Here is a 6,000-nt window from a genome sequence, read left to right on the forward strand (position 1 = left end):
AGCTCCCCATCCAACCTTGGTTTAAAAACCTTTTTAAAAAGGAGAGTTTCTCACCTTGTGACGCATTATTTTCCACTACCAGACATCAGAAAGTTCTTCTGGATATTTAGTTGAAATCCCACCTTATAATTTGAACCTGTTGATTTGGATTCCACCCTGGGGGGCAACAGGGAAGAGTTTCCATCGTCTATGAGGCAGCGTTTCAAATATTGGAACATGGCTGTTGTATCACCTTTGAATAGTTTCTTCTCCAGGATAAACATGCTCAACCTCTTCAGCTAATTCAAACAACGTTAAGTCATGCTCTGGTCATGATCTGTGTGATAGTCTTTCAAGTGCCTGTCATATTACCTCTTATCTCTTCCCCAACCTAAAGATACCAAGCTTCTGTGTTTCCTCATAGGGCTTCCATGTAGTAGAATTATATCTGGAACAGGTTCTATTGCCTGGGTTTGTATCTGTCTTCAAAATTAACCAGTAAAAAAGCACACTTTGTGGCTGCAGCCACTCACTATATTAGAAGTAGAACATTTTCCTTCATACATCTTCCTCTCCCATCATAAAGTGGCCTGTGTGCATTTACAGTAACAAAAGCAAGGAAGTTGGCACCTTGTTGCTATGCATTTAACCCAGGGTAGGTTTTAAATGTTGCCTTTCTTAGGACTCTAGACAATTTTTGTTAACATCTACCATTATGATAAATAAAAAGATTGTGTGTTATATATATTAACTACTTTGAGCTGCTTGTGTCTGAAATAGGGTGAATGGTTTTGCTGAGTTGAGGCTGAAGAGTTAGTAAAGCATTTAACACCCTGCCAGAGTTCAGGATGTGGATGGGAGTGTTTCAGAAATATAAAATCCCAGAATCTGGGGTGTTGGATTTCTTCAGAGCCTGGAAATGTGAAGAAACTTTTCCAAGCTCAGTTTTTCTCTTGTTTTGAGCTGTATTCTTCATGTTCTTGTTATGTGCTTTTAGGTCATTTCTGATTTATGGCAACTCTAAGGCAAACCTATCATGGAGATTTCTTGGCAAGATTTGCTCAGAGCAGGTTTGCCATTGCCTTCCTGTGAAACTGAGTGTGGGAATTTGAATCCTGACCTCTTGGAGTCCTACTCCAGAATTCAAACCATTACACCACACTGGCTCTCATGGCAGACTGCTTATTGTGTTCAAGAAAATCTGGGTGAATGACAACCAAGCCAGCCTCTAGATCAGAGGTCAAAAATGGCAGACTTTCCATATGTTTTTCCAGTGCTATTCCCATGATCCCTAGCTACTGGCTAGGATTGATAGGAGTTGAAGCCAGCAACATCTGGAGGGCCATGAATTACTTAGTCCATAGTACAGGCCAATTCTGGGCTTTGCTCATTCATAATACTAGGCTATAATAGAATGTTACTTGCTTCTGCTGTGTAGATATTTTTGAACTGCAGGTCCCATAATCCATCAACATTGGCTGTGCTGGTTGAGGCTGGGGAGGAGTTGCAGGCCAAAAACAAACTGCCCACCTCCTGCATCTAAGAAAAAACTAAATTGAAGTGCTAGTCTAGTTTGATTTAAGGGGAAATCCTGCCTCGATGCTCTGCTGATATCTTGAAAGAATGTCAGTTGGTAAATGGAGTAAAGATTTGTGCAATTAGACTTTTTTTAAAATGAAACGGCCTGTAAAGTCTTCTTTTCAAAGGCTCCTGCAAAAGGTTAAGTAGTCATAGCAAAAGCGGAGGCATCCTTTTGTGGATTAGCAACTGGCTGAATGATAGGAAATAGAAGGTAGACATAAATGGTCAATTTGCACAGTGGAGAGAGATAAACCACAGGGAGCCTCAAGGATCTATAATGGGACCTGCGCTTTTTAACATATTCATTAATGACTTGGAAACGGGATTGAACGGAAAGCAGCAAAATTTGCAGATGATAAATTATTCAAGGTAGTTAAATCTAAAGCAGATTGTAAGGAGTTCCACAGGGATCTCGCAGCAGTGGGAGAGCGGGTAATGAAATGCAGTGTTGATAAGTACAAAAAAAGCACTTTTTTGGTATTGGGGGAGAGAAATAACCTCCACTTTTACATACTGAATCCTGAATATGGAATTGGCTGCTTTCATTTCAGAAAATGGTTAGACAGCCTGGCCTTGGCATATGATTTACCCATAGGGAAAAGTCTGTGGCTTATCTGAGAGGGCCAAAAGCTGGGGCCTGAGACTATAATTTCTGCAGGTGGGATCTGAGGAAACTTGTCAAAATCTGCAAACCAAAACACTGTCTTTCACTTTCTTTTGCATGAAAACAATGACCAGGGGGGCAGGAAAGTGGGTATCTGTTCTGTTTTCATGGAAGGAAGCATTGGCAAACTGCTGCTCCCTTGCCTGCCTTCTCCCTAGAAGTGTGTTTGCTAGTTTTGAAGTGCCAGGACTCACTATGGCGGTCCCCATAGATGTGCCCTCAAAGACAGTCCAGAAATGTAGGCAGCTGCACTCATCCACATCAACAAACCCACTTTAAACTAAGAACAGGTATAATAATAATAATAATAATAATAATAATAATAATAATAATAATAATTTATATTCCACTTTTTCACAGAGGAATCAAAGCGGATCCTCATTTTTTGTAAAGTTAAGGGGTCTTAATAATCAATTTTAATTATTTGAAAACCCTATTTTCTACCACAGCTAATGAGGATTTCAGATGCACTCAAAGGAAACCTGGGGTCCTGAGCCAGGTGACAGATGACATCACCATTGTATTTTTAAAAAGTTTGTGCCATTTCATCTTGAATTGTCAGTCCAGTACTGCTGATGTATTGGAAGACGATCTCAAGGTGACTCAGTGACTATTCTTGGTGGCCTTAATAGAAAAGGTCCCAGAATGTCCACAGTAGCTCACTGGAGTGGGCCCTCTGAGCTGAGTCCTGTGACTTAGGTGACCCCTAACTATCTTAAATTAGGACCACTTGCACAGTTCAGGAGACTGGGCCTCTATCTCGTTGAATCTGTCCATGCAGCTTGAAGACTGTGGTCTGATCCCTGCTGTCCACCTCAACACTGAATGAAACTGAGTGTCTTCTTTCCCCAGCTGCCACAAATGTTACAGATCCTGGTCTCCTCCCTGTTCCTTCTGGAACCACTGCTGTCCCACTGGAAACAGCTCCTCCTGGCATGAAGGGCTTGCCTGAGATTCCTGCTGCATCCTGTCAGAAGGTGATACCTGCTCAGATGCAGAAACAGTACTTGCTGGTGCCTGAAGTTTCTCCTGCGCACAACAGCAAGCATCTGCCCAGTCTCAGTTCCCTTGGCCAGAGCTTGCACTGGAGTATCCGCTGGGCTTTGTACTGCTGTTTCTTCCCAGAATGATACTGGAGTCTGCAGTGCTGGTATCTCCTCTGCTGCATTAGACTCTTATTGCAGGTTAGCAATGGTGTCCTGCTCCTGATTCTTCTTGTTGTCCACCACAGACTCTGCCACCCCCTGGGCTGCACTGAGTCATATAAATTGAGCATAGATATCTGGGCTTCAGATGTAAGCTGTTAAGCAGACCAAATAGACTAGAAGCTCTTCTGGCTCCAAGTAACTGCTCCTGGACTTCCCTCAGAATCCTCTTGCCCTATGACCTGTGTGGGTCCTCCCAGCTTCTGGCCGCAATTGGAACTGGGCTGGACTTGCAGCTCCCTCATCTGCGGGACAAAGCAGGACTCATTGGTTTACCAGCGCCTCCTCTTTTCCTTCCCAGAATGTCTCATCAAGTACAAATGGCCACTGTAGAGACTGGCTTTCTGGCTGAAGTGCTGCTTGACACTCAGTTCAGCTAACACTGTGCATGAGGTGACGTTTGATCTTTCACGGTGTTCAATTGACATGGAAAACCAAATCATTCCTCAGTATTGTAGGGCATTGAAAGTCACTGTACACTGTGAAAGTCCAGTAAACTTTCCATCCCTTGTACTGAATAGGGACACATGCTGTTGGCAGTTGATCTGGGAGTGCCCTGAAGCCTCTCCCTGTAATCCTGATGTGGTAACTGATGAGGCCAGGATCCACACAGGAGTGACAAAGAGCCAAAAGCTGGGCTCCCCAGTCTCTGTAAGTAACTCCCTTGCCTCCAATCAACACAGCATGTTTCCTGTGCTCAGGGACCATGCCAGGTTCAGGATCAACGGCTGGGCCAGTCTTAGTTGCAGTGACCACCAGCTGGATCAGCTTAGGTCTCATCTTACACTGGGCATTAAGATGGCTGGATTCCCCACATTAAAAACATCTCACATTATACTTGTTCCTTGGTTGGACTCACCACTTAGAAGATGACTGTTGATCTGGTCAAAGCAGTTGTGCACCTGGCAGTGAAAGTCAGCTTTGTGTGCAAAATCATGTTCTGGCCATGTCTGGCGGGACACTCCTGCATTTAGCTGTGCAGACCACTCTCCATATATGTCCAGGTAATGATCCACAGCTGCTACAGACTCATCCAGTGTTTTTTGCTCCTTGTCCAGAACATAACAGACAAGATCTGAAGGGGCATGTGCCAGAAATTGTTCTAGGTCAATGCAGGCGTCCTCCAGTGAAGTTACCTTAGTTCCTTGAAACCAAATCTTCCTCTCACATTGAGCATCATAAGCTAGTACTCTGTAAGAGGTGCCATGCTACCTATCTGTTGCTTTGAAGCATTTCTTTGCTGCCTCTGGCATAAGGCCAAGACACTGCTATGCTCCGTCCAAGAAAGGCTGAAAATCTAACATCTTGCCTCATGTCACACTGGACTCCACTGCTTGTAGAACTCTTGAGAATTGCAGGTGACGTTCATGCCTGTACTGTTCCCTATGGATTCCATGAAGCATACAAGCTCTTGGAAAATTTTCAATGTAATCTTCAAAGTCATCACTGTCCTTGTAGGTGGGGTACCGGCGAGGCTGAGGGATATAGAGTTGCCCTCCTTCCCCCACTGGTGCACTTTGAGACTGGAGCTGTCATGTTTCTCTGTCTTTTGCATTCAGTTGCAGCTGAAGAGTGTTGAGTGTATCTAACATTTGGGCCCATAAGTCCTGAGGCAGCACCTGTGGCCCCAGGCCATTGGGGGCAGCCTTGCTGTTGATGTAGATGCAGGTGATGCTCTCTCATCACTTGTGGTATTTGAGGGAGTCAGCACTGTCAACTTCTGCAGTAGAAATGATGGGTAGTACTTTGTCACTCCTGAGGCACATATACAGACATAACCTAACTATCTAAAAACACCCATGAGCTATGAAAATAAACAAACAGTTTGGCTGAGATGACTGGAAGCAGAACAGGCTGCTTTTGTTTTCAAGTGGAAAAGGAAGTAGATTATAGAACAGTGCCAAAAGAAATCCTGAACTACCTCCCCCTTGCAGTGGCACCATTAGGAGGGTGTGAGGGGTGCGGACTGCACCAGGTGATACCTTAAGGAAGGGGTGATACCACTGTTCCTCAAACACCTACCTTTTGGCAGAAACGGGCTCTGGCATTCCCCTGCTTCCTTTAAAATGATTTAAGAGATGGTGGGAGTGGGGTGAAGCTCAGTGGGAGGAGTAATTTGAAGGTATAATTTTAATTTTGCTAGTTGTTTATGTCACAACTATTAGCATTACATGGTATATGAGAATTATGATTTACGAGTAGCACTAGTGCAAAAAAGCATTCCTAAGGATTCTGTATGGTGTGAAATGGGAAGAGGAGGTCAATGGGGGGTGGCACAATGAGTTACTGCACCAGGTGACATCAACCCTAGTGATGCCACTGGCCCCCTGTGGCTTCTCCCCACAAACCACCAGGTAGCAAAGAAGGCTGTCCAGCCAGCTAGCCCTTTAGCTTGCCTTGAGGAGAAAAAAAACCCTCCCTTTCACAGCCTACTGACCCCCCCCCCCCACCCCTAAACAAGGAGAAAGAGACATAGAGAGAAAGAGGGAAATTACTGCCAGCAGGCCCACTTTATTTTTATATTATTGTTGTTGTTATTATTATTATTGATGTTGTTGTTGTCATTATTAT

This window comes from Sceloporus occidentalis, unplaced genomic scaffold (genome assembly GCF_023333645.1).
Source record: "Sceloporus occidentalis isolate IW3139 unplaced genomic scaffold, rSceOcc1.0.p SCAF_4, whole genome shotgun sequence".
Lineage (NCBI taxonomy): Eukaryota > Metazoa > Chordata > Lepidosauria > Squamata > Phrynosomatidae > Sceloporus > Sceloporus occidentalis.